General features: G+C 37.1%; 1 protein-coding gene and 1 pseudogene across 4 annotated transcripts in view; one reads left to right on the forward strand and one right to left on the reverse strand.

Annotated features, from left to right (window-relative positions):
* Nucleotides 1-27,638, reverse strand: part of PEAK1 (pseudopodium enriched atypical kinase 1) — a 306,975-nt gene that overhangs the window by 191,073 nt on the left and 88,264 nt on the right. Inside the window, exon 1 of one of the 4 annotated variants that reach the window (XM_032342361.1) lies at nt 7,894-8,043. The exons of the other annotated variants lie outside the window; for them this stretch is intronic. The gene's annotated coding sequence lies outside the window, so the exon portion shown is untranslated. Of the gene's footprint in view, nt 1-7,893; nt 8,044-27,638 lie in introns of those variants that run through there. 4 annotated transcript variants of the gene reach the window in all.
* Nucleotides 1,088-1,521, forward strand: LOC116590066 (annotated as a pseudogene).

Consider the following 27,638-nt stretch of genomic DNA (forward strand, 5'->3'; position numbering starts at 1 on the left):
AGGGCCAATGATGGAGTCAGTATTGTCATCAATCCTATAAGGAGTTACTGTTGAGTAAGCATAGAGCAGTTTTACAAGATGAAAAGAGTTACAGAGATGGATGGTGCTGATGGCTCCACACTATGAATGTATATTATGTCAACTCTAGACATAAAATGGTTAAGATGGTAAAATTTATGCTTAATCCATTTTACCACAATAAAAAGAATGAGAAAACACTGAGGCATAATGGATGGAATAAATGGGCCACCATGGAGTAAGAGAAGAATCTACATGTCATGATTAAGGGGGAAACATTATAAAGAAGGAAGGGGGGAAGGAAATAAGAAAAGGAAGGTAGATAGGGAGAGAGAGCAAAAGGGAGGGAGGGATTCACACACATACACATATATATACACACAGAAGCACACTTTGAACTTCGGCCCAAAGCGCCAGGTACTATAGCATAGCGAATGCCCCCTGGGGATATCAATTACTGTCATATTCTGATATCAAATATATAATTTCCAACTTGGTCTAAAGTGACCAAAATTGGACTAAATCAGGAGTAATCAATTGAAAAAAAAAACAAAAAAACAAAAAAACCCCGCAGATCTGAAAGATTCAGACAATGTTTCACTGTCACTCCCTGTTAGGGTATCAAACTGAATTTGGAAGAGTTCAGTATGAGTTCCATTTGCTGAAGTTAGGTCTCAGGATACACACATAGCATGGTTGCTCCTGGAGCCGCTGACTTGATAGATGCTATGGGCAAGTACTAGTGCCATTTGCTGGGAAAAAAGCACATATACCACAGTAGTTACTTAAAATCAACATTTTCACAGCTTCAAATGGTAATAGAAGTAAAATATTCTAATTTCAAACTCACTCCAAGCTGCCAATTTAAAAATGTATGTTCTTAAAAACTTCTACAAGCCTTAGAGTTAGGTAATGTGTTACTAACACCTGTGACTGCCTCTTCCCTGAAGCCTGTGTCACTTCAGCTGACATAACAACTTGTCCTCCTTGGAGGAATTCAGTCCCCTTGTCACACAGTCCTGGTCAAGCAGGTGAAAATACTTGTCATGGGCGATTTTACCATAATAAGATGTCTCTAAGCTCTCTAGAATCCGTAGACAGATTCTACTTGGCAGCCGCCTCCCTCTTTTGCTACTCCTGGTGCGGACTATGTGCTCTCGTGGTGGGGACCTGGTACCCCTTTTGTGAAGCAGCAGCTGGGGCGACTCCGGTGCTCACCGTGGCCAACAAAAAGCCCAAGAAAGGAGTCAAGACTGAGAACAATGATCCTATTTATTTGAAGGTGGTGGGGCAGGATGGTCCTGTGATGCCGTGTAAGACCAAGTGGATATACCACTTAGTCAACTAACGAAAGCCCAGTGTGAAGACAGGGTTTGCCAATGGGGCAGATCAGTCTGCCAACTGATGGGCAGCCAATCAATGAAACAGATACACCTGTGCAGCTGGAAGTGGAGGATGAATACAACTCATGTGTTCCAGCAGCACACAAGAAGTGTTTATTAAAAAGGGAATCTGCTGCTTGACCCCAGAACTCTGTTCCTCCAGGCCAAGAAGGCACTCTCAGTGAGAAAGTCACAATTTGATTCCACCACATCTTGACTACTACAGTTTAGTTTTCTCTATTCTTTCGTTTTCCCCATTCCTTTATCATACATAAAGTAACTGTGTATGTGCACAAGCATATTGTATTTTTTTGAAGATTTTGTTTATTTATTTGAGAGAAAGAGAGAGCAAGAGCTGGGAAAAAGGGGTAGAGGGAGAGAGACAAGCAGACTTCCTGTTGAGCAGGGTGCCCAGTGTGGAGCTTGATCCTAGGACCCCAGGATCATGACCTGAACTGAAGGCAGACGCTTCACCGACTAAGCTACCCAGGTGCCCCTTATATAGCGTTTTTTAAAACTAAATGGCCAGTGGTATGTTTTGAAAATACATACTGGGGAAAATACTGGTTCTGGGAAAATACCCTCTTTCTCCATTGGTGGCATGCTCATTCAATTCTCATTTTTATATTCCAGTAAGTTATTTTTGCTCTCACTGTTTAACAAAAAAAGAAAAACATAAAAATCCTTGCATTCCTATTCTACTGGAGAATTTTAATGTTTTTCATTTATCATGGTAAAAACCAAGAACGATTTTAAAACTTTTTTGTATACAGCTATTACCTGTAGGGCAATTTGTCTTTCAACAGGGATAAATTACTCGAAAAGAAATGAATCCTAGATAGTTTTCCCTTCAAGTCAACTTAAAATGTCTTGAAACTTAAAACTCCTTGTTTAAAAAAATAATAATAAATTTGGGGGTGTGTGCAGGCTCAGTCGGTTAGGCTTCTAGCTCTTGACTGTGGCTCAGACACTGATCTCAGGGTCATGAGACTGCGAAAAGCCTGCTTGAGATTCTCTCCCACCCCCTCCCTCTACCACTCCCCGCGCTCACACTCTCTCTCAAAAAATTTTTAAATTAGAATTTTTTAAAATAAAAAAAAAAAGTCTGTAGACAGGTGAAAATTGATGATAGGCTGAAAAAAAAAAAAAAAGAAATGGACTAGGTTTTTACGTCAAAAGTCCCAGTGGGGCGCCTGGGTGGCTCAGTGGGTTAAGCCGCTGCCTTCGGCTCAGGTCATGATCTCAGGGTCCTGGGATCGAGTCCCGCATCGGGCTCTCTACTCAGCAGGGAGCCTGCTTCCTCCTCTCTCTCTCTCTGCCTGCCTCTCTGCCTACTTGTGATCTCTCTCTGTCAAATATATAAATAAAATCTTAAAAAAAAATAAAAATAAATAAAAATTTTTTAAAAAGTCCCAGTGATACTGCTTTTCAAACTACAAAATTCATTGGACTCTAAGGATCCATGCTTTGCAAATTATAATGGATAAATATTTGTGGATATCACTATAACCAATAGCATTAACAAAATAAGTATACCCCAAACTTCAATTACAGACAACTTCAGAAATAATGTGGGCTTGGTTTCAGACCACCACTGCAATAAATATCAAAATAAAGTGAGTCAAGTGACACGGTTTCCCAGTGCATAAAAAAGTTATATTTACGCTATACTAGTCTATTAAGTGTGCAATAGTATTATGTCCAAAACCAAGAAATACTTTATTGCTAGAAAAGGCTAACCATCATCTGAGGCATCAACAAGTTGTAATCACCAATCGCAGGTCACCATTAAGAAATATAATGAAGAAAAAGTTTGAAATATTGCAAGAATAAACAGAATGGGACACAGAGACATGAAGTGAGCAAATGCTGTTGGAAAAATGGTGCCAAGAGACTTGCCTCATTGATGCAAGGTTAGCATAAACCTTCAATTTGTAAACAAACAAAGAAAAAAGTAGTTTTCTGCAAAGTGCAATAAAGCAAAGCACAATGTAACAAGGTGTGCCTGTCCTCCTGGCCCTTATTTTTCTGTGATAGGTTTCAGATCATTAATATCTGTAAGGAAAACAAATGGACTGAATTGACATTATTGAAGAAAAAATGGTCCTTCAATTCAAATATTTTAAAACCCCATAGTTGCTGATTTATTAACATTTCAACTATTAAAAGTTACCCCTTTTTCTCACCTATACCTTTAAATAAAAACAAAATTCATGACAGATTATATAGATTTCCTCAGAGATTTTGCACAACTTTTGCTTACCAATATCCTCATCACAAACTGGGGCATCTGCAGAATATTTAAGTAGGTCATCTAGCTGAAAATAGTAAAGAATCCTAGCAGAAAATTTAGCAGATTACTTGCTGTCTCTTTTCCTTTTAATGACTGACCTTTTAGGTAAAGAAGTCTTTCCAATGGAAAACAAAAACTTCTCTGGCATGTTTTCCTTCACATTGTACAATGTCCTACTTTACTATCTTTCAGATCCTCTAGGAAATTAGTACATGCCGTGACTGTCATTTCCTATAACCAAGATATTTGTGCACCTGGATGAGCCAAAAGCAGAGACTGCAGATCTTAGAAGCTCAGATGTACCAATCTTCTTATAATACTAGCTTTCAGTGGAATTGGGGAAGATAGCTTGAATAAAAAGAAAATTGGTTGCAAAGGAGGAATTCTGCTATAAATAGGCAGAATTTTCTCTTTTTCTGGCAGCCACGGAATCTAATAATATTTTTTTAAAAAATCTATGAGCTGAGAAGGATTTCTCCTATGAAGTATACTAGGCAATCACTCTCAGTTTGCCCCCAGCCACAGGGAGCACAATGGATTTAGTAATAGAGTTTTTCAAATGGTAATAGATTTCAGAAGTCCCCCAAAGTGGGCAACGATCACTACTACTATGCAGTGTATCCTACATTGTTTAAACTGCAGCAAAGAAAACGAAATTGATTTTGCTATTTAATGATAGGTTTCCTCCTCACTGTGTGATTTCAATTCAAGATTAACACAGTACCTTTCATTTACATCACATCCCAAATTCTCTATTGAGAACAGATATTGAATAATATAGGCAAGACATTTACTTTCTTGCTCAATGAGAAATTAATGCCAATATTTTCCAATCTTTTAAGATTATTCAACATTCATTTCACAGCAAATATTTATTGAAACTAATGTATTTCAGGTACTTCAATCAATTCTTCCATCATCCAAAGAACAGAAGCACTGTAACTTAAAATTTTTCAAGTACTCTTAATCACATGATTTTCAAAGAGGTAGTTGTTTTTATCGTTATGTTTTAGGTTTTCAACTTCTAGATGAAGAAAACTCAGCCATTTTAAAAGAGTTTAACAACTATACCATAATTGTCAGAGATTCTAACTACCTTCAGTTTTAAACTAGTCTGATGCAGACCAAAGATATGTTGTTGGTTTAGAAGTGATCACATATGTAACTAGCAACATAGGAGAGAACAGTCATTTTCAGCATTTTTTAAAAATAAAAAAACACCGTTATTTCAGGTCAGTCACAACGATAAATCTCTCTTTTGACCATATTTATTGTTAAGGAAGAAAAGTCCTACAGCTTCTGTTCTTTGGTATCTTTAATTCCAACTTTGAGAAGACCCAGTAACTGCCCTTATCACATTTCTTCCTTAAACACTGATTGCTGGGTGGAATATAATGAGTTAAATGGTCCTTTAAACTTATCCTTTTTTAAAACTCTTAATTCAAAAAGCATATGGAGACTATATGCCTTAAGATGTCAAGGACCACAGTTTAGGATAGCAGAATGGTAGAGCTGTAGTCTATAAATTCTATCTTAAAATCCCTCTCTTTTCCTCGTCATTGACAGTTTCTCCTCAATGTTCTTTCAGCATCTCTAAAATATTGTGCCTCCTATGTGCTTCTCTGGTGTTAGCAGGCCCACAGGGAGCTAAACTTCAACCATTCCCAGCAGCACCCAGGGAGGACAAGACTGTACAAAGTGGTAATAGTCGGCACTTCTATTCCCTTCCTTCCCTACCAAACCCCTGCCAGCAGGACCCAGAAGGGAACTAAACATCCACCCCCACCCTTGCAAAGAGGCAAGCCAAGGAAAAACATTAAATACCAAAATTCATTCAATATGAAGTTTCCAAGAGTATTTATAAGATTTTTTTCATTACAAAAAAACTCTTTGCACAGACTTTTTCTCCTAGAATTAGTAACTTGATCTTAGTATTTCCCTTTAACGCACTCCATTTTCCTCCAGGTCTGGGGATCTTTAGTTGATCAGAGCTATCCTGAAGAAATTCTTCCTCTCATCCTCTCACTTCCATATTGGCTTTTATTTTAACTGTTTAAAGATTATTTAAAAAATCATTTCAAACTTACAGAAAAGTTCAAGAATAGAATAAAGAACCTTTTTTTCCCAAACCATTTGAGGGTAAATTGTTGATATCGTGCCTGATCATCCCTGAAAACACAGGTTTGTAATTCCTTTCATAAGGATATTTTCCCAAATAACCATGATACGATCATCAAAATCTACAAATAAACAATGATATCCTGCAATCTCTATGCCTTTTTCAAGTTTCATCTATCTCACTAATGTCTTTTGTAGCAGAAGATCAGATTTGGTATCATGGGTTACATTTAATTGTTACATTTCTTTTAGTCTCTTACTCTGGAAGAGTTAGTTCTTGAGTTTTTCCTTGACTTTCATGATCTTTAAAAATTTTGAAAGTTATAGGCTAGGTATTTTCTAGAAAGTCTCTCAATCTGGAATTCTCTCATGTTTCCTCAAGATTAGATTTAAGTTACATATTTTGGTAGAAGAATCCTAGATATGATCTCCTGTTCCTCATAATGCCTCCTATCAGTAGTACATGATTTTACTTTGCTCCATTACTATTAACATTAGCTGTCATCAACTGAGTGGGGTTTGTATCTGCCAGGTTTACTGCTGTGAAGTTCCTCTTTCTTCCTTAGTCAATAATAGATATTTTGGGAGAAGATGCTTTGAGATTACACAAACAGCCCATTACTCATTAAAATTTCACCCATTAGTTTTAGCATCTACCAATATTTCATGGATAACTGATTATACTACACTGGTTCCCAAATTGTGGTTTTCCCAATTCTGTTCTTCCTTTTCTTCTCTCCACTAATTTATTATGTCACTATAATTTGATAATGAGTATTATATGATGCTCAAACTGTTCAAAAGTTAGCCATTGAGTGCTCCTTCAAGGTCGCTTCTGTATCCTTTATATATAACTCCTCTTTGAGCAATTCCTTACTTTCTGGTACAGGAAGATTTATTTTGGATTTATTTTGGACTCTCTGTTCTGTCCTGTTAATTCTTTTGAATTCTTTTTGAATTTGAATCCTGTCCATTCTTTTGCCAATAATACTGTCTTTTACTGTAGCCTTATACTGAGTCTTGAAATCAGGTAGTGTGAGTACTCCAACTTTGTTCATTTTCTTTGTTCATTTTCAATATTGTGTTGGCCTTCTTAGGTCTTTTGTTTTCCATATAAACTTAAGAATTAGTAAGATGATACCTATAAAATAGTTTACTGGGATTTTGACTGGGACTGGGTTGAGTCTATAGATTAAAATGGAAAAATGGAAACAATGGACATCTTAACAATATTAAGTATTCTAATCCATAAACAGATTATCTCCCCATTTATATAGATCTTTTATTTTTTTAAATCAGTGTTTTATAGTTTTCCACTGTATATATATATATATATATATATATATATATACACTGTATATATTCTGTATATATTTTCTCAGATCTATACCTTAGCATTTCATTTTGGAGAGTGCTTTTTAAATGGGATTTCCTGAAACTAAAAAGTTTGAGAAAACTGTTCACACAAATCACCTAACCTACTTGGGACTTGGTACTTATTTGTACATGCATATAGTACTTCCTGCACTTATCACTATACAGGGTTATTATAATGATGAAACGACAATATATGGAAAAATTACATGCAAATTAGAAATCACTAAACAAGTATAAGGTGGGGGGAGATTTATAAAGATAGGTAGGAAAAAACCAAAATTTGTACTCAATTGTATATTTAATGTAGAACCCTAAATGACAAATGTGTAGCTATTTAATGTAGGGTCTTCTGGAAATTAATCTGATTGATAGGGTATAATTCAATGGAAAATGGGTAAAACTTAGAATAGTGCAATAGATGAGTGTTTTGGTAAGAATTTTACAAAAAAGGGACTTAGAAATAATTTAATATCTTCATTTTATATATGTTGTAGGTTGTTCTCACTAGGAAATATTCGTATATATGGCAAATTATAATGGCAGTTATCATGTACATTCTCGTTTAGCCATTTTCTCTTTTTGAGTATTTGAAGAAAAGTGATGGAAGAGTAACTAGTCAGAGTTTAAAGGAGTAAGTGATGTAATCAGTAAGACCTCAAATTCTAAACCCTCAATTGGACTTAACTACAGAAATTCTGAGGATACCTTTTATCCTTTGATCTTGTATCATTTTTACATTGTCCTTCAGAAACAATTTGGCTTTTGCACACACTATCTACCGGGTAAAGCAACTAGAAGAAGGCTGGCAGCAGGCTCCAAATATTTTCTTATGCCATTCAGAATTGAAGTGCCTTTCTAGATCCAGAAAAAGAACAGTTATGGTCATTTAAAATCCCTGGAAATGGCTGTGTGATAAAATATGGCATTTACATTTGGAACTGCTTAATCATTCTTTTATAGACTAGCTGAAGGTTATTTTGTCTCTCTGGCATTTTCTTATGTCTAAGCTGCCTTCCTCTGTCATCCAGGGCTCAGTTTCAAGGTTGAAATACATTATGATAATCACAGTCAACCCAAAGGCATCCCTATTCCAAACTCTCCATAACTTCATGTTTCCAAACTCTCCATAACTTCAGTTAAAAGGCCAGTTAAAAGAAGAATGTATGAATAAATCTGAGCTTACAAATTCTATTGCCACTATTACCTCACATACTCAGGCTTTTTATTAAATTTGCCATCTTCACATTATAGTAAACATTAAAAAGATGGCATGTACATAAACATCTTCAGAAATTAAGTGACTCCACTTTAAAAAGCTGAACTTTCTGAAGTAAAGTTTCTCCATTTTTTACCTAAATTATCATCTATATTCCATCTTGGATACTTCTATTACTTCACATTTCTTTAATCACTTCTCTCCCAAAGCCAATGAAGAAAAACAATGCAGAGAAATATAAATTATTTTTTATTATTAAAGTATTACCAACCTCATGCATTCTTCAACTAGAGTTTTAGCTTTAGGACAAAACCATGGCTATACCCCAAGCCAATTCCCAGGTCTGAGGCTTATAAGTATCTGATAACAAGCACTTTACAGTTTATCGAGGTCTTGGCTTCTTTGCGAGCAAAACAAGGGAAGTGGACATGATGATCAGCAACTTTTCTTAAACAAACAGCAACTGTTTGAACTTTTTAACTCCTACTGCTTACATTTTCACATAGAATGTAGGACCTTTTTGAAAACATTACTGGAATAAAAGATCTACAGAATAACAGTAGCTCACAGAGGAAATAACAGTATAAGCAAGTGATAGATATAAACATTAAGGTTAGTAAAATGTTATAATCCTAACAAAAGCCTTCTCTTAGATTCTGTAAAGACCAGCATAAATTTTTTTTTCTTGACTCCAATAACAATTTTTCTGTAAAACCTTTCCTGCTTCAGAAGTTCTTATGCTAACTACCTCTTCTAGGTTCTCACGGCATAGGATTTCCTTTCTATCAAAGAATTTCAGTCAGACTATGAACTCCCCCCTTATTCGTCCACCTAAACTGGATCATACAGACATCATTCAGATTGAATTTTAGCTTTTATGTGCATTTCCCTATCTAAACAGAAGGGGGACAATTTGGAAGGGGTCTGGCCAACAATCGCAAAATATTGGGGAAAAAAACCTTGTTCTGCTTGAGTTCTCTTCAAAATTCTGTGTATACAAGGCTGGAATATTTATCAGTTTTTAAACTCTGGGTTTACAGACAAGGTCTTCATATTTGGTTACAGCTCTCATAATACTTAATATTAGGAATATACTAGGAGTGCCTGGGTGGCTTAGTTGTTAAGCCTCTGCCTTCAGCTCAGGTCATGATCTCAGGGTCTTGGGATCGAGCCCCGCATCAGGCTCTCCGCTCAGTGGGGAACCTGCTTCCCCCTCTATCTCTGCCTGGTGCTCTGCCTACTTGTGATCTCTCTCTCTGTCAAATAAATAAATAAAATCTTAAAAAAAGGAATTTACTAGCTACTTAATAAATGCTGAATATGGAAAAAATAAAAGGTTAAAGATTTAAGAATTAAGATAGCATTAACTTTTCAGGTATACTAGTAGGTATTCAGCAGAATTAATATAAAAATTATTATTTAAATGTAAGGTTTCTGATAAGCAGTTTGAAGTAATGGAGGAGTAAAAGTGTAACCTGATACAACTGTATGACAAACTCACTGAGTTTCTGTGTATCATTCTAAAACTAGAACCAATTGAGTTTACAGGGCTATAATGAATAAAGATAATGTATGTAAAGCAACTATCACTCCATGCCCCACAGGAGGTGCTCAATAAATACATGGCAATATTATGTAACTCATTCCTCAATGTAACTTCAGCCTTAATAGTGATAATGCCTTTCCTTCTTTGCTTCATTTCAACATATCCCTCATTTGTTACTTAAGACCCTTCTGATAACACCTCAGTTAAAAATTTCAAGTATGTATGCTTTTTCCAACTATTAGCTTCATTACAAAATTCTATTAGGAAGACAGTCTTCCATACTCTAACTATAGAAAAAAATCACTTTTGATATTACATTGTTTTCTGGAGTCCTAGAACAGTAATAATATTTATGACACTGAGCACTGAAGTTTACGAAGCAGTAAATAGCTTTTGAGGCTGATTAAGCACCTCTGTTTCACTTCACATACTCCAGAACCATAGGCATTACCCCTTAATTAAATGCTTGTTTATGTTACACAGGGAACTTTTTTGTTTCCTACACCTTTCAACAAATATTAGAATGAGAAAGGAGGGAAAAAAGCTAAATTATTGGAGAAGATGCTATTAACACTAAACTTCTGTTCAAAGCTGGGTCAACAAGATGACATCATGTACAATTTTACTATTTAAAAAAAAAAAAAGAAAAAAAAAAAAACCCCAATATCAAGAGGCACCTGGCTGGCTCAGTGGGTAGAGTATGAGACTCTCAATCTCAGGGTTGTAAGTCTGAGCCCCATGTTGGGTGTAGAGATTACTTAAAAATAAAATCTTTTTTTTTAAGGATTCTACTTATTTACTTGACAGAGAGACAACGCGAGAGGGAAAAAAACAGGGTGAATGGGAGGAGGAGAAGCAGGCTTCCTGCAGAGGAGAAGCAGGCTTTCTGCAGAGCAGGGAGAGCAAAGCAGGGCTCCATCCCAGGACCCTGGATCATGACCTGAGCCAAAGGCAGCTGGTAAACCGACTGAGCCACCCAGGCATCCCCTAAAAATAAAATCTTAAAAAAAAAAAAAAATCAAAACGAACCTCCCCACACTAGAAAAAGCTGTCATTTGGAAAGATATCAATTACATTTGAAATGTTGGAGTTCAGGAGTACAGGTAAAACCACAAATATCAGGTAATAGACAATGCTTCTTTTCAATTTTATTTGGAAATAATTATAAAGTCATTTTATAATTTTCATATGATATTAATAGTTCAGCACTGGAGTGGCAAAAGAACAGAAAGGTACAAGTTTCTGTATCATTATCAAAGATGAATATGTCTTCTCTCATTTATGTGGGTTTTATCCCAGAGTAAGATAAAAGAAAAGTTAAAAGAAAACCTTAGAAATCCCTGACAAATTATCTCAGGGCTTTGCAGTTCATAGGAAGTTCAACTGTCATCATTACTTTTAACCCCTAGTTCAGGCAGCCAGTGGTAAATCCATACTTTTGCACAGACGGAGGAAAGACAATGTAAGGCTGCATGTTATAATTCACAGTAGAATGTGTGTTTTTCAGCAAGGGAAAAAAACACCTTTATAGATCCAGAAAAACAGCAGTCTACATATCCTAGTGGGAAAATGCCAACTAGATACACTGCATTTATGAAATTGAGCAGCTGATCACAGATTGAAAATGATAATGATATGCAAATGTAATGGTATAATAAAGCAAAGAAAGTGGTCATTCATCAGATAAATCATCCCCTATACCAGTTTCTATCACCCAAATATCCTCTGTCTCCACCCGCTATTTAATCCACCAAAAAAAGTATGAATAAATAGCTTTTTCTGGTCTGTAAGATAAACACTAAATTGTATTTTACACGTTCTCTCAACTAATTTGTTCTTGCATATTTTGCAGTTGCTATTAAGCTTATCAACTTGTTTTATTTTCAATCATCTTTATCATTTACACTAATAGAAAGGGGAGAGAGTGGTAAATAATCAAAAACACTCAAAAAGCAAAATTTTATAAATTTACATAAGATGTTAAAAGAACTTGAAGCCATGATACATCAGGATCTGGAGCTGTTTTCCCTGGAGAAAAGCTACTTAGAACAGACATGATAGCTGTCTTCAAATATACACAGTCATTCCACAAACAGTGCCAAAAATTAAAACTGATAGATGAACATTGTAGAGAGAACAACTTGCATTCATTGTATAAAAGACAACTCTTGTATACAGGTGGTACGGAACACTTGGGAACCAAATGACCTTGAACAGAGAGGTGGCTGGACTAAAACTAAATGACCTCTAAAGCCTCTTCTCACTCTTGAGTCTCCTGAGTCTATGACTTTGTGGTGTACGTTTAAAGTCAGAATGACATCTAGACATTTGTCAGCAGTTCGTGAAATAATACAATGTTCTAACTGTGAGGTTTTGGGTGTGAGGGTCAGGGGAGTGAGGAACAGAATGCTGACCCTGACTCAGTGCTTTGAAAATCCCTTATGCCCCTGGTGCGGTCAGAGTACCCATTTCAGTGCAGCTTATACTACTCAAAACTTTCTGGAACAAAGCAAACGATTGTTAACTTTCTCTGTGGCTTTCTTACCAAAAATTGATAAACAAAACAAAACTAAAAAATTGGAAGAGGAAAAAATCACTGGGCTGTAAAAAAATATTTTGAACGAAAGAATGTAGGGTGCTGACAAGACCTGTATTTAAGGAATTTATCATGAAATCCAGACAGGACAGGAATCTAATGGAATGAGTGAAATGAGCAGTTTGTATACAAGGAATGAAGGTTTCCAGAGGGGTGGATGCAGAAAAGCTACTTTTAAAGACAGGAGCCATAATCATTTTTGAAAATTAAATGCAACTATATGCTCTCCACCTTCAACTCTACAAGTTTATGCAAAAGACAGAGCAAGTGAAACATACAACAAAGAAATCTGCTGTAGATCTGGGTGAGGATATCCTGAGCAAATGTTGAGAGTTGAAGGTATTTAAATAATAAATGTTTCAGATAGGAGAAACATGTGCAAAGGCCCTGAGCGAAGAGGAAGCAGAGCACATTTAAAGAACTAAAAGAAACTAAGAGAGACAAGAAAAGTGATACACAGGAACTACGGTATGACATACATTACAGGTCATGTTAGGATTTAATTTTTAGGCTAAGATCATCAGTAAACCTGAGAAGGATTTTTAAACACAGTGACATAATGATCAGATCTGGAGTTTGAAAAGATCACCAGATACTGGGTAAAGCATGTATTTTACAGGTTACCAAAGTAGAAGCAGAGAGACCATTTCAATAGTTTCTAACAATGATAGTCTAGAACAAAGGGTGGTACTGGAGATGGAAAGTACATGCATTCAAGAGGTATTTCAAATTGTGAAAGTGAATAAGGGAAACTTCATTTAAAAGTGAGTCTAGAGGCCAGAAGGGAAGCTCTCCAGCCCTATTAATTGTCACCAATTATAACCCAACAGGAAGAAACATACCTTATATTCTGAACAGGAAGAAGTCTACTTTGCTACTTCAGCAAGGAGGAGGAATATTTTCTCCTGGCCCACCAACAAGCTCAGCCAGAAAGAAAACAAGATGGGATTGGGAGGAAGACAAACCATAAATGACTCTTAATCTCACAAAACAAACTGAGGGTTGCTGGGGGGAGGGGGGTTGGGAGAAGGGGGGTGGGGTTATGGACATTGGGGAGGGTATGTGCTTTGGTGAGTGCTGTGAAGTGTGTAAACCTGGCGATTCACAGACCTGTACCCCTGGGGATAAAAATATATTATATGTTTATAAAAAATAAAATAAAATAAAAACAAAAAACAACAAAAAAGAAAACCACCACAACTCGGCCAACAAGAAATGGTTACCATCCTGAACTTTCACTTTCCTCAAACAGACTTTCCTTCAAAGCAATCCCTCCCAACTTCCTCCTTTTCTTTATAATGAAACATTCCTCTCCTTGGACCTCCGGACTTATCTAGGGTTTGTCATAGCTTGCGTGTCACAAATTGCAATTCTTCTGCTATTCCTGAATAAAGCCATTTGGCTGGTAAAATAACTCGCTGTTTTATTTTAAAGGTGAATAAAATATGACAGCCAGTTTATTTTTTTTAAGATTTTATTTATTTATTAGAAAGGGAGCGAGCAAGAGAGCATGTGAGCACAATCGGGGGTGGGGCAGAGGAAGCGAAAGAGGGGCAAGAAGACTCCCCACTGAGAAGGGAGCTTGACGCAGGGCTCGATCCCAAGACCCAGAGATCACAACCTGAGCCAAAATCAGCTGCTTATCGGACTGAGCCACCTAGGCGCCCCAACAGCCAGTTTATGTGTTAACAGAGGTTGAATACAGAGATCTCTGAGAGGGACAATGTGAGAATTAGGGAAGGTCTTCTGAAAAACAGCTCTATCTTAAAGCTTTAAAAGGCATTGGGAGCAACAAGAATCTCTGGTTGAAGAAATGTGCTGAGATAAATAAGAACACAGAAAAGTAAAGATGGAATTAGTTAGGTGTTTGGAATGAAGTCAGGGGTGTCTTCCGCAGAGTGGTTTGTGTATGGGGACATTGCCTACAGGGCTTTTAAAAGAAAAAAATTTAAACTTTATACTCAAGATAATGCAAAGCCAGCACACAATTTTACTGAAGAGAGAAACAAGATTTCATCTGCCTTTTGAATGAGGCATGAAGGGCTGTAACGTTGTATACGAGAGAAGAGTCTAAGGGTCAGAACTAGTGGAGAAGCAAAGGAATTAAAGAAGGTGGGACCAAAAAATTTAAAAGGTAAGAAAACAGGCTACAAATGAAAACCAAATGGATGTGAAGAGTTAGAGAAAAGGAGGGACGAGGACCATACTTAGGTTTCTATCCTGGAACCGGCTAAACTGCCAAACCATTTGCAGACACAGAGGATACAGTAAGATAAATTAAAGTGACAGGTATTGTGACCAACCAAATGACAAAATATGAAAATATTCTGTTTCTAATCATAGTTACCCATGTAATCATCTTATTCTGCATACAATTATCAAACCTGGGTCCAACGGGAACTGGATGATATCAAGAATTCCTCTCTCTTTTTGCTCTGTATTACGAAGCTTTACACCCGGTAGGTCCTCAACAAATATTTCCTGCTTCTTTTTCAAAGATTTTATTTATCTATTTGAGAGAGAGACAGAATGAGAGAGAGAGAGAGAGCATGAGATGGGGGAAGGACAGAGGGAGAAGTAGATTCCCTGCTGAGAAGGGAGCCTGATGCGGGATTTGATCCTGGGACTCCAGAATCATGACCTAAGCAAAGGCAGTCGCTTCATCAACTAAGCCACCCAGGCGCCCTCAACAAATATCTCTTAAGTAAATTAACAGTAACTGTGCCAACCAAGTTGATATCTAAATCAACTAAACTGACTATATGCTCGGCTGCAGCAATTACCAAAAAAACAAGTAATGATAGTGAACATACAGAAGTTTATTTTATTTTGGGCAAAAAATGTCCAGAGCCGGGCAGACCAGCAATGGTTTAACCATACAGGTCAGCAGTGACATCAAGGCATAAGGTCCCTTCTTTCTCCCTACTGTGCATTCCCTAGCATTTGCTTTCATATTCACGCTGAATTGAAATGAATTGAATATATCAATTCCATTCTCCTGAGAGGATGAAGGGCCCCAAAATATATCCCTTCAGGATTTCACTTGGTTTTGGAAAGAAAGCCCTTCCCAGGAGATTTGTATTAAATATCCCTCTGCCCAGCAATGTGTCACAGGGTCAACCCAGGCTGAAAGAGGTCTAAGGAAGAAGGAAAGGAGGGAGAAAGTGATTGGAAATGGGTATTTAATGGGTTCATCTAAATTTGCCATGTTGGAATTCATATTTGGTTTACCAGAAATCTTAAGGGGAAAGGCAGGAAGTGGGTGAGGGAGAACCAGCACTAAGGAAAAAAAAATAGTAAGAAAAATACAATAGCACAAAGATCTTGGTTCCTAATACTATTCTCTAATAAAAGGAAGCAAGCTCCTTGGAAAATGGCTGATTGTAGGTCTGTGGCAGGAAACACACAGTGAGTCTAGAACAACCCGTAGTGCCAGAAAATAAGGAAATACTTACAAAAAACACAAACACAAAACCTTGTTGATGGAATATGTCCAAGGGGCAAAGAGGCAAGTGAAAGAACTCCTAATGGCTAAAGCTGGAATAACTTGAACAATAAAATATAGTATCAGGTTAAAACCCAAAGGATAAATCTCCATGAGGTCACACTCATGATTAAATACATAAATAAAATGAGGAAAAAAGACAAACCTCCTGTGCAGAAGAATTCCTAATAACTTATGTAAATATTCTGCCCTCCAGGAAGTAAAGCATAACTCTGACCCTTTAAGTATGGACTCTACACAGAGACTTACTCCTAAAGAGCAGTATATGAAACAGAGGTGGGTAAAGTAACTCCACAAGGCAGGAGAAACCTGGGAAACTCTAACTACTCCAGCCAGGTAATCAAGGTTAACATCAACAGTGATAATTCATGTTGATAGTAGGTACCCCTGATATGATGCAATGAGATTGGCATTTTACCTCTGTCAGCTTTCTCCCCAAAACCGACACTGCAGTATAATCACGAGATAAATATCATATAAAGCCCACAAGAGGGGTATTCTACAACACACCAGTAGATTTCAAAACTGTCAAAGACATAAAAAATAAAGAAAATATAAGAAAGTGTCACAGCTAAAAGGAACATAAAGAGAAATGAAAACTATATGCCATGTGGTATCCTGGATGAGATCGTGGAATGATATTAAGTAAAAGCTAAAGAAACTTGGATAAACAATGGGAAGTTAATAATTGGTTTATTAGTTATAACAAATGTACCAAATTATTGTAAGATATGAAAAGGGAAAATTCTGCATGTGGCAGGGAGAATGTATGGTAACTGTACCATCTTCTCAATTTTTATGTAAAGCTAATACTGCTCTTAAAACTGTTAGAGCCCTTTGCACCATGTGAAGACAGAGTAAGAGAAGTAGGCAGTCTGCAGTCTGGAAGAAAACCCAACATGGTGGCACACTGATCTTGGATATTCAGCCTCCAGAACTGAGAAAGAAGTTTTTGTTGTTTATAAGAGTAATACAAGAAAAAATTGGCATATATGGGCAACTGGGAAAAGGTGGTGGAAGAACAGAGCAGGAAATATGGACAGTTATGTCAGATCTGGACTAGAGGAAGATGTCAGCAAGAAATATGCCAAGGTGAAAAATGGTCAGTACAATGTAGTTTAAGAATGGCTAATATTCAGATTATGGTCAAGATGGCAGAGAAGTAGCAGGCTGAGACTAAATCAGGTAGCAGGAGATCAGCTAGATAGCTTATCTAAAGATTGCAAACACCTACAAATCCAACAGGAGATCGAAGAGAAGAAGAACAGCAATTCTAGAAACAGAAAATTAACTTTCTGAAAGGTAGGACTGGCAGAGAAGTGAATCCAAATCGAGGGGAAGATAGACCTGGGGGGGGGGGGAGGGCTGGCTCCTGGCAAGCGGCGGAGCAACAGAGCACAAAATCAGGACTTTTAAAAGTCTGTTCCACTGAGGGACATCGCTCCAGAGGCTAAACCGGGATGAAGCCTACGGGGGGGTCAGCGTGGCCCCAGGTCCCGCAGGGTCACAGAAGGATCGGGGGTGTCTGACTGTCGCAGAGCTTTCAGGTATTAGAACAGGGAAGCCGACTACAGAGACAGAGCCGAGGAGTGAGCTCTTAGCTCAGGGATACCTTGAACGGGTCGCAGACTTGGTGAGCTCGGAGCGTGGCCAGAGGCCAGGGAGACGGGAGTAATTGGGCGCTAATCTCTGTGGGCGCACTGAGGAGTGGGGCCCCAAGCTCTCAGCTCCTCAGAGCCGGAGACTGAGAGGCCGCCATTTTCATTCTCGTCCTCAGGAACTCTAGGGAAAGCATTCAGGGAACAAAAGCTCCTGAAAGCAAACCCAAGCTGATTACTCAGCCCGGCCCTGGTAAGAGCGGTACAATTCCGCCTAGGGCAAAGACACTTGAGAATCACTACAACAGGCCCCTCCCCCAGAAGATCAACAAGAAATCCAGCCAGGACCAAGTTTACCTACCAAGGAGTGAAGGTTCAATACCAAGGAGAGCAGCGGAATTCCAGAGGATAAGAAAGCAAAGCACGGAACTCATGGCTTTCTCCCCAGGATTTTTAGTCTTGCAGTTAATTTAATTTTTTTTGTTTTTTTTTCTTCTGCTGCTAAATTTTTTTTTAACATTTACCCTTTTCTTTTTTAACATTTTTAACTAGTTTATCTAATATATATATATTTTCTTTATTCGTTATCTTTTTTAAATTGTTTCTTTTTTTTCTGAACCTCTTTTTATCCCCTTTCTTCCCCCCACGATTTGGAATCTCTTCTGATTTGGTTAAAGCATATCTTCCTGGGGTCTTTGCCACCCTTTTAGTATTTTTACTTGCTCCTTCATATACTCTTATCTGGACAAAATGACAAGGTGGAAAAATTCACCACAAAAAAAAGAACAAGAGGCAGTACCGAAGGCTAGGGACCTAATCAATACAGACATTGATAATATGTCAGATCTAGAGTTCAGAATGACAATTCTCAAGGTTCTAGCCGGGCTCAAGAAAGGCATGGAAGATATTAGAGAAACCCTCCCAGGAGATATAAAAGCCCTTTCTGGAGAAATAAAAGAACTAAAATCTAACCAAGTTGAAATCAAAAAAGCTATTAATGAGGTGCAATCAAAAATGGAGGCTCTCACTGCTAGGATAAATGAGGCAGAAGAAAGAATTAGTGACATAGAAGACCAAATGACAGAGAATAAAGAAGCTGAGCAAAAGAGGGACAAACAGCTACTGGACCATGAGGGAAGAATTCGAGAGATAAGTGACACCATAAGACTAAACAACATTAGAATAATTGGGATTCCAGAAGAAGAAGAGAGAGAGAGGGGAGCAGAAGGTATATTGGAGAGAATTATTGGAGAGAATTTCCCTAATATGGCAAAGGGAACAAGCATCAAAATCCAGGAGGTGCAGAGAACCCCCTCAAAATCAACAAGAATAGGTCCACACCCCGTCACCCGTCACCTAATAGTAAAATTTACAAGTCTTAGTGACAAAGAGAAAATCCTGAAAGCAGCCCAGGAAAAGAAGTCTGTAAGATACAATGGTAAAAATATTAGATTGGCAGCAGACTTGTCCACAGAGACCTGGCAGGCCAGAAAGAGCTGGCATGATATTTTCAGAGCACTAAACGAGAAAAACATGCAGCCAAGAATACTATATCCAGCTAGGCTATCATTGAAAATAGAAGGAGAGATTAAAAGCTTCCAGGAAAAACAAAAACTGAAAGAATTTGCAAACACCAAACCAGCTCTACAGGAAATACTGAAAGGAGTCCTCTAAGCAAAGAGACAGCCTAATGGTAGTAGATCAGAAAGGAACAGAGACAATATACAGTAACAGTCACCTTACAGGCAATACAATGGCACTAAATTCATATCTCTCAATAGTTACCCTGAATGTTAATGGGCTAAATGCCCCAATCAAAAGACACTGGGTATCAGAATGGATAAAACAACAAAACCCATCTATATGTTGCCTACAAGAAACTCATTTTAGACCCAAAGACACCTTCAGATTTAAAGTGAGCGGGTGGAAAACAATTTACCATGCTAACGGACATCAGAAGAAAGCAGAGGTGGCAAACCTTATATCAGATCAATTAGATTTTAAGCCAAAGACTATAATAAGAGATGAGGAAGGACACTATATCATACTTAAAGGGTCTGTCCAACAAGAAGATCTAACAATTTTAAATATCTATGCCCCCAACGTGGGAGCAGCCAACTATATAAACCAATTAATAACAAAATCAAAGAAACACATCGACAATAATAATATAATAGTAGGAGACTTTAACACTCCACTCACTGAAATGGACAGATCATCCAAGCAAAAGATCAACAAGGAAATAGAGGCCTTAAATGACACACTGGACCAGATGGACATCACAGATATATTCAGAACATTTCATCCCAAAGCAACAGAATACACATTCTTCTCTAGTGTACATGGAACATTCTCCAAAATAGATCACATCCTGGGTCCTAAATCAGGTCTCAACCAGTATCAAAAGACTGGGATCATTCCCTGCATATTTTCAGACCACAGTGCTCTGAAGCTAGGACACAATCACAAGAGGAAATTTGGAAAGAACCCAAATACATGGAGACTAAACAGCATCCTTTTAAAGAATGAATAGGTCAACCAGGAAATTAAAGAAGAATTGAAAAAATTCATGGAAACAAATGATAATGAAAATACAACGGTTCAAAATCTGTGGGACACAGCAAAGGCAGTCCTGAGAGGAAAATATATAGCGGTACAAGCCTTTCTCAAGAAACAAGAAAGGTCTCAAGTACACAACCTAACCCTACACCTAAGGAGCTGGAGAAAGAATAAGAAGAAACCCTAAACCCAGCAGGAGAAGAGAAATCATAAAGATCAGAGCAGAAATCAATGAAATAGAAACCAAAAAAACAAAAGATCAAATCAATGAAACTAGGAGCTGGTTCTTTGAAAGAAATAATAAGATTGATAAACCCCTGGCCAGACTTATCAAAAGAAAAGAGAAAGGACCCAAATAAATAAAATCATGAATGAAAGAGGAGAGATCACAACTAACACCAAAGAAATACAAAAAATTATAAGAACATACTATGAGCAACTCTACGCAAACAAATTTGACAATCTGATGCATTCCTAGAGACATATAAACCAACACAACTGAACCAGGAAGAAATAGAAAACCTGAACAGACCCATAACCAGTAAGGAAATTGAAACTGTCATCAAACATCTACAAACAAAAGCCCAGGGCCAGACGGCTTCCCTTGGTAAATTCTACCAAACATTTAAAGAAGAACTAATTCCTATTCTCCTGAAACTGTTCCAAAAAAATAGAAATCGAAGGAAAACTTCCAAACTCAGTTTATGAGGCCAGCATCACCTTGATCCCAAAACCAGACAAGGAGCCCATCAAAAAACAGAAATACCGACCAATATCCTTGATGAACACAGATGAAAAAATTCTCACCAAAACACTAGCCAATAGGATTCAACAGTACATTAAAAGGATTATTCAGCATGACCAAGTGGGATTTATTCCAGGGCTGCAAGTTTGGTTCAACATCCGCAAATCAATCAATGTGATACAACACATTAATAAAAGAAAGAACAAGAACCATATGATACTCTCAATAGATGCTGAAAAAGCATTTGACAAATTACAGCATCCCTTTCTGATCAAAACTCTTCAAAGTGTGGGGATAGAGGGCACATACCTGAATATTATCAAAGCCATCTATGAAAAACCCACCGCAAATATCATTCTCAATGGAGAAAAACTGAAAGCTTTTCCGCTAAGGTCAGGAACACAGAAGGGATGTCCATTATCACCACTGCTATTCAACATATTACTAGAAGTGCTAGCCTCAGCAATCAGACAATAAAAGGAAATTAAAGGCATCCAAATTGGCAAAGAAGTCAAACTATCACTCTTCGCAGATGATATGATACTATATATGGAAAACCCAAAAGACTCCACTCCAAAACTGCTAGAACTTGTACAGATATTTAGTAAAGTGTCAGGATATAAAAATCAATGCACAGAAATCAGTTGCATTTCTCTACACCAACAAGACAGAAGAAAGAGAAATTAAGGAGTCAATCCCATTTACAATTGCACCTAAAACCATAAGATAGCTAAGAATAAACCTAACCAAAGAAGCTAAGAATCTATACTCAGAAAACTATAAAGTACTCATGAAAGAAACTGAGGAAGACACAAAGAAATGGAAAAATGTTCCATGCTCATGGATTGGAAGAATAAATATTGTGAAAATCTCTATGCTACCTAAAGCAATTTACACATTTAATGCAATTCCTATCAAAATACCATCCATTTTTTTCAAAGAAATGGAACAAATAATCCTAAAATCTATATGGAACCAGAAAAGACCTTGAATAGCCAAAGGAATATTGAAAAAGAAAGCCAAAGTTGGTGGCATCACAATTCCAGACTTCAAGCTCTATTCCAAAGTTGTCATCATCAGGAAAGCATGGTACTGGCACAAAAACAGACACATAGATCAATGGAAAAGAATACATAGCCCAGACATAGACCCTCAACTCTATGGTCAACTAATCTTTAACAAAGCAGGAAAGAATGTCCAATGGAAAAAAGACAGACTCTTCAATAAATGGTGTTGGGAAAACTGGACAGCCACATGCAGAAAAATGAAATTGGACCATTTCCGTACACCACACATGAAAATAGACTCCAAATGGATGAAGGACCTCAATGTGAGAAAGGAATCCATCAAAATCCTTGACGAGAACACAGGCAGCAACCTCTTCCACCTCAGCTGCAGCAACATCTTCCTAGGAACATCGCCAAAGGCAATGGAAGCAAGGGCAAAAATGAACTATTGGGACTTCATCAAGATCAAAAGCTTTTGCACAGCAAAGGAAACAGTTAACAAAACCAAAAGACAACTGACAGAATGGGAGAAGATATTTGCAAACAACATATCAGATAAAGGACTAGTGTCCAAAATCTATAAAGAACTTAGCAAACTCAACACCCAAAGAACAAATAATCCAATCAAGAAATGGGCAGAGGACATGAACAAACATTTCTTCAAAGAAGACATCCAGATGGCCAACAGACACATGAAAAAGTGCTCCACATCATTCGGCATCAGGGAAATACAAATCAAAACCACAATGAGATACCACCTCACACCTGTCAGAATGGCTAAAATTAACAAGTCAGGAAATGACAGATGCTGGCGAGGATGCAGAAAAAGGGGAACCCTCCTACACTGTTGGTGGAAATGCAAGCTGGTACAACCACTCTGGAAAACAGCATGGAGGTTCCTCAAAATGTTGAAAATAAAACTACCTTATGACCCAGCAATTGCACTACTGGGTATTTACCCTAAAGATACAAACGTAGTGATCCGAAGGGGCATGTGCATCCAAATGTTTATAGCAGCAACGTCCACAACAGCCAAACTAAGGAAAGAACCTAGATGTCCATCAACAGATGAATGGATAAAGAAGATGTGGTATATACACACAATGGAATAGTATGCAGCCATCAAAGGAAATGAAATCTTGCCATTTGCAATGACATGGATGGAACTAGAGGGTATCATGCTTGTGAAATAAGTCTATCGGAGAAAGACAACTATCATATGATCTCCCTAATATGAGGAAATGGAGATGCAACATGGGGGGTGAAGGGGGTAGGAGAAGAATAAATGAAACAAGATGGGATTGGGAGGGAGACAAACCATAAGTGACTCTTAATCTCACAAAATAAACTGAGGGTGCTAGGGGGAGGGATGTTGGGAGAGGGGGGTAGGGTTATGGACACTGGGGAGGGTATGTGCTATGGTGAGTGCTGTGAAGTGTATAAACCCGGCGATTCACAGACCTGTACCCCTGGGGATAAAAATATATGTTTATAAAAAATTAAAAACTAAAAAAAAACCTGTTAGAAATACAGTAGCTACCTATAATGCCACCACAATACTGATACACTGAGAGATCTTTTATCAGTTTTGCTTTCCTCTATGAGCATCTGTATTCATACATCAAACACATTTATTTTTTCTTTTTTCTTAATGTACCAATTGTTGTTTAAAGCTTTTAATCCCAGTTAGTTAACATACAGTGTTATATTAGTTCCAGGTATATAATATGGTCATTCAACACTTCTGGTTTTTCTTTTTGTTTTAGCTATATGATAAATACACATTCACTGTATGCAAATCAGAATACAGAATATTCTGTACAGAATACAGAATTTTTTTTAAAAACGCCAGAAAAAAGAAAAAAGATGGTCGCCATTTCACTATATGGCCTTCCAGCCACATACTGAAATATCTAGATGAATATATATTCATTGATACACTACTCTATCACCAGTTGTTTCCTAATTCACACATAACCGCAGAGTTCAGCTAGGAAGTCACTTTGTCTGGGAGCTCCTCCTTGGTTCCCAGACTAGGCCTAGTGCCCAAACAGGCACTTGCATACCTCTTGATACTCCTTCTCCTAGTCAATATCACATTTGTAGTCAAATAATCAATTAAGAAATTAATCATTATTAATAGCTATCTTCCTTCTAAAATGTAAGCTTCGTGTATTATTCATCACAGTTTCCCCAGCATGGTGCCTTGAACACAGCAGGCATTCAATGAGAAGTAACTTAGTAAATGAATGAATAGTACATGTACATACTGAAATAACCACATAGCTAATAAGGTTACCCGTACAGACAGGAAAAAATATTCAAGAAACCTTAGTAAAAGAGATGTAAAATGATGTGCACAGCAAATCCCTGGTTTTATTTTAGTACTAATAACAAAAACTTCTTCCATGAACAGAAAAACAAAACATACAACAAACGGTTCATAATAATAACTTCAGGTGAGGGATTTCTGCAGGCTTTCTAGTGTATATATTTTTATTATGATTCAATTTTTAATGAGTACATATTTTTATAAGTAGAAAAACAAGGATAAAATCTATATGCATTATAGGAAAGTTGGAAAATAAAAACAAGTTAAAAAAAAAAAAAAAAACCCAATCGTCAGTCTCATTACACCAGACACAACCACATGTTAACAACTTACCTTACAAATTAATTTTGGCTTGACGCGGTATAGAAAAATTTTTATTTTGTCTTTTATGTCTCATTTCATCCACATAATCATCCTTTCAGATGGACAGCCCTTGGTCACAAAAGAAGTAACACAAAGGGGTTGAATGAGTAGTATGAGACCCCAGGGCTGGTTAGAAACAGACAGAAGAAAGGGCTCTCCTAATACTCTTGGACTCCTTATTAACCCTAACAGTTCAAGCAACAAATAGTCAAAGATGAGATTTCTTATATACTGGGTAACAGGTGAATTCAAATTTAAGAGCTCTGTAAATGTAAATTAACCACTTTAATAATATTTTAAATGTTGTTCAGAGAGTTAGACAAATATTTATGGTGGCCCCTAGAAAGGATATCAGTAATGATTTTAAAAAACAGAATAACTAAAAAAAAAATAAAAAAAAATAAAAATTAAAAAAAATAAAAAACAGAATAACTATTGATACATGTAATCAACTTGGATAGATTACAAAGGAATTATCCTTAGTGAAAAGAACTCCAGCCTTCAAGGCTACACTATATTATTCCATTTATATAAAGTTCTCAAAAAAACAAAATTTCAGAGATGGATAGCAGCTTAGTGGTTACCAGGAATTAGCAACAGGGGAGAGGATTGGGAGTGACTATAAAATGGTGGTACAGAGGAGCTCTTTGCGAGTATGGAATAGTTTCATATCTTGAGTATGGTGACAGCCAAATCTATATAAATGATAAAATTACAAAGAACTACACACACAAACACATGCGCACGTGCGCGCGCACACACACACACACATACACACACACACACACACACACACACACACACAAGCAGGTAAAACTGCTGAGACCTGATTAAGGTTGGTGGATTGTACCAATACCAAGTGCCTGGTTTTGCTATTATGGTACAGTTCCGTAAGATGTTACCATTGGGGAAAACTGGGAGAAAGGTACACAGCAACCCTGTGTACTATTTTGGCAATTTCCTGTGAGTATTTAACTATTTTGAAATTAGAAGTTTTTTAAATGGGCAAAAAGACAGTTGGTAAATGATAAATGATACCAACAAATGAACAAACAAACAAACAAACAAAACACCTCATAATCTACCCTTGTCAGAAACACTTTATACTAGGTTTTCATGAACTTTCAATACATAGTAGTAACTGAAGAGGACACTACAGGGGGAAATTTCTAACAGAGCTGTCCTACAACAGAATGGGATCTCAGGCAGGCAGTCGGCTCCCCACTGGAGGGGATGCTTTTCTGACAAGGGATATGATGAGGATGACTCTCAGATTAACTTACATATGGGACTAAATACTCATTCTAAGGCCCCTTTATGGATTTGGCAAACACATGGCATAGGTAACACAAATCTCACTCTATCCCTTCCCAATTTATGATCATGTCAGACACTATTAGATTGCAACACTCCTTCACAAATGTCTCCGATAAGCCTAATAGGTTCCACAGAACACTGCCTCCAGCTGTAGCAATAATCATAATCACTATGATAATGCTTTGAAATTTAATAGCCACTCTGATCTAATGACAAATATCACTCAAAATAAATTAGACCCACCTTTTAAACTACTCTTACAGAAACGGTGAGAAACAATTCTTGGTCTATAATAGGTGAAATTCTAGCACATGGAAGTGAGCAATAACATGCCTTAAAAACAAAAAAGCATACCCAAGTACTACGTACAAAATTCAAGGCTTTGAATCTCTTGAGTACTCTACAAACACCTTTAATTTCAAAAGTAGTGTAACAAAGAAAATCTCAAATAGGAAAAATAAGTGTATACTCAGTAATTAAAACTATTATCTCTGAAATAACCAAAAAGTTAATAACCAATTTTGAAGGTTTATAAATAACAGAAAGTAAAAGGAACCCAAACTGGGTGTAACTGCCAAAAAGGAAGCCTTTGTTGGATGCACAGGATTCTAGGAGTAGATCATGATACCAACTGAAAAGAGCATGGCAGCTCATAAAGAGAACTAAAGCACAGACACAAAAGATTCTTTAAGTGTTTCATCTTTTTAAAAGATGTTTAAGGAATATGAAAGCATAATACCAACCTCTTCAACTAGCCAAGAAACAAAATAAAAACAGGAAGTATATATCTCCTATAGAAGTGCTGTCTCCTAATTCTGTGTATCATCAAGCCATCTCAAATAACAGTTCTATCCCACAAGACTATTAGTCCTAATGTTAGGGATCTTCCAACCTAATTCATAGATGTATCCAATTAGAGTAGAGCAAACAGACTGCCATTGTTGGTGGTAACACTACCGAGGGTCCTTTACTCTTTCCTTATTTACTTTCTTTATTTGCAAAATGGGAGGTTGCTCCCAATGGAAAATCTCTTTAGAGGGTCAACTATAAGACAGCACCAAGATACAAGGTTTTGTTACGATATCCAAAATGCCTCTTTGTAACAAAAATATGTTCATGCTTTATGACATATTTTGATTTTTCTCTTGGTATTTATCATTGAAATTTCTGATATATGATCTAAAAATTAAGAAGAGCTTTTGAAAGATTCTCAATTGGTGCTTCCCTAAACAGGAATTGGTGCTTCCCTCAGTCGTCTGGTGACTTCTGGCTTCCTGGCCTTAGTTTCTCTATATTCCCTCATGTCATTGCAACCAAGAGGTATCAGTTGGTACAAAATTTGGTAATAAAATGTCTACCCCTGCCACATGGTAATTACTCATATAGCTCTCTCTCTCTCTCTCACGGTCTTCCTAGAGAATGAAATACTTAATCTCATAAATTCATATCCCTAGTGTTGAGCATGAGGCTTGCACATAGTAGTCCCTGAGGGAATGCTTATTAAAACATTTAATGATCACTGTAAAACCCTCTGGAGAAAAATAACTCTACTGTTTACTTGAATTTTATTTTTCAAGCTTTTCTAGACAAATAGAACATAACACCCAACAATTTGGGCTTTGTCTCTACAGTTCATTATTTTTCAAATCCAGGAGTTAAATGACCT

Source organism: Mustela erminea, chromosome 5, assembly GCF_009829155.1.
Source record: "Mustela erminea isolate mMusErm1 chromosome 5, mMusErm1.Pri, whole genome shotgun sequence".
Lineage (NCBI taxonomy): Eukaryota > Metazoa > Chordata > Mammalia > Carnivora > Mustelidae > Mustela > Mustela erminea.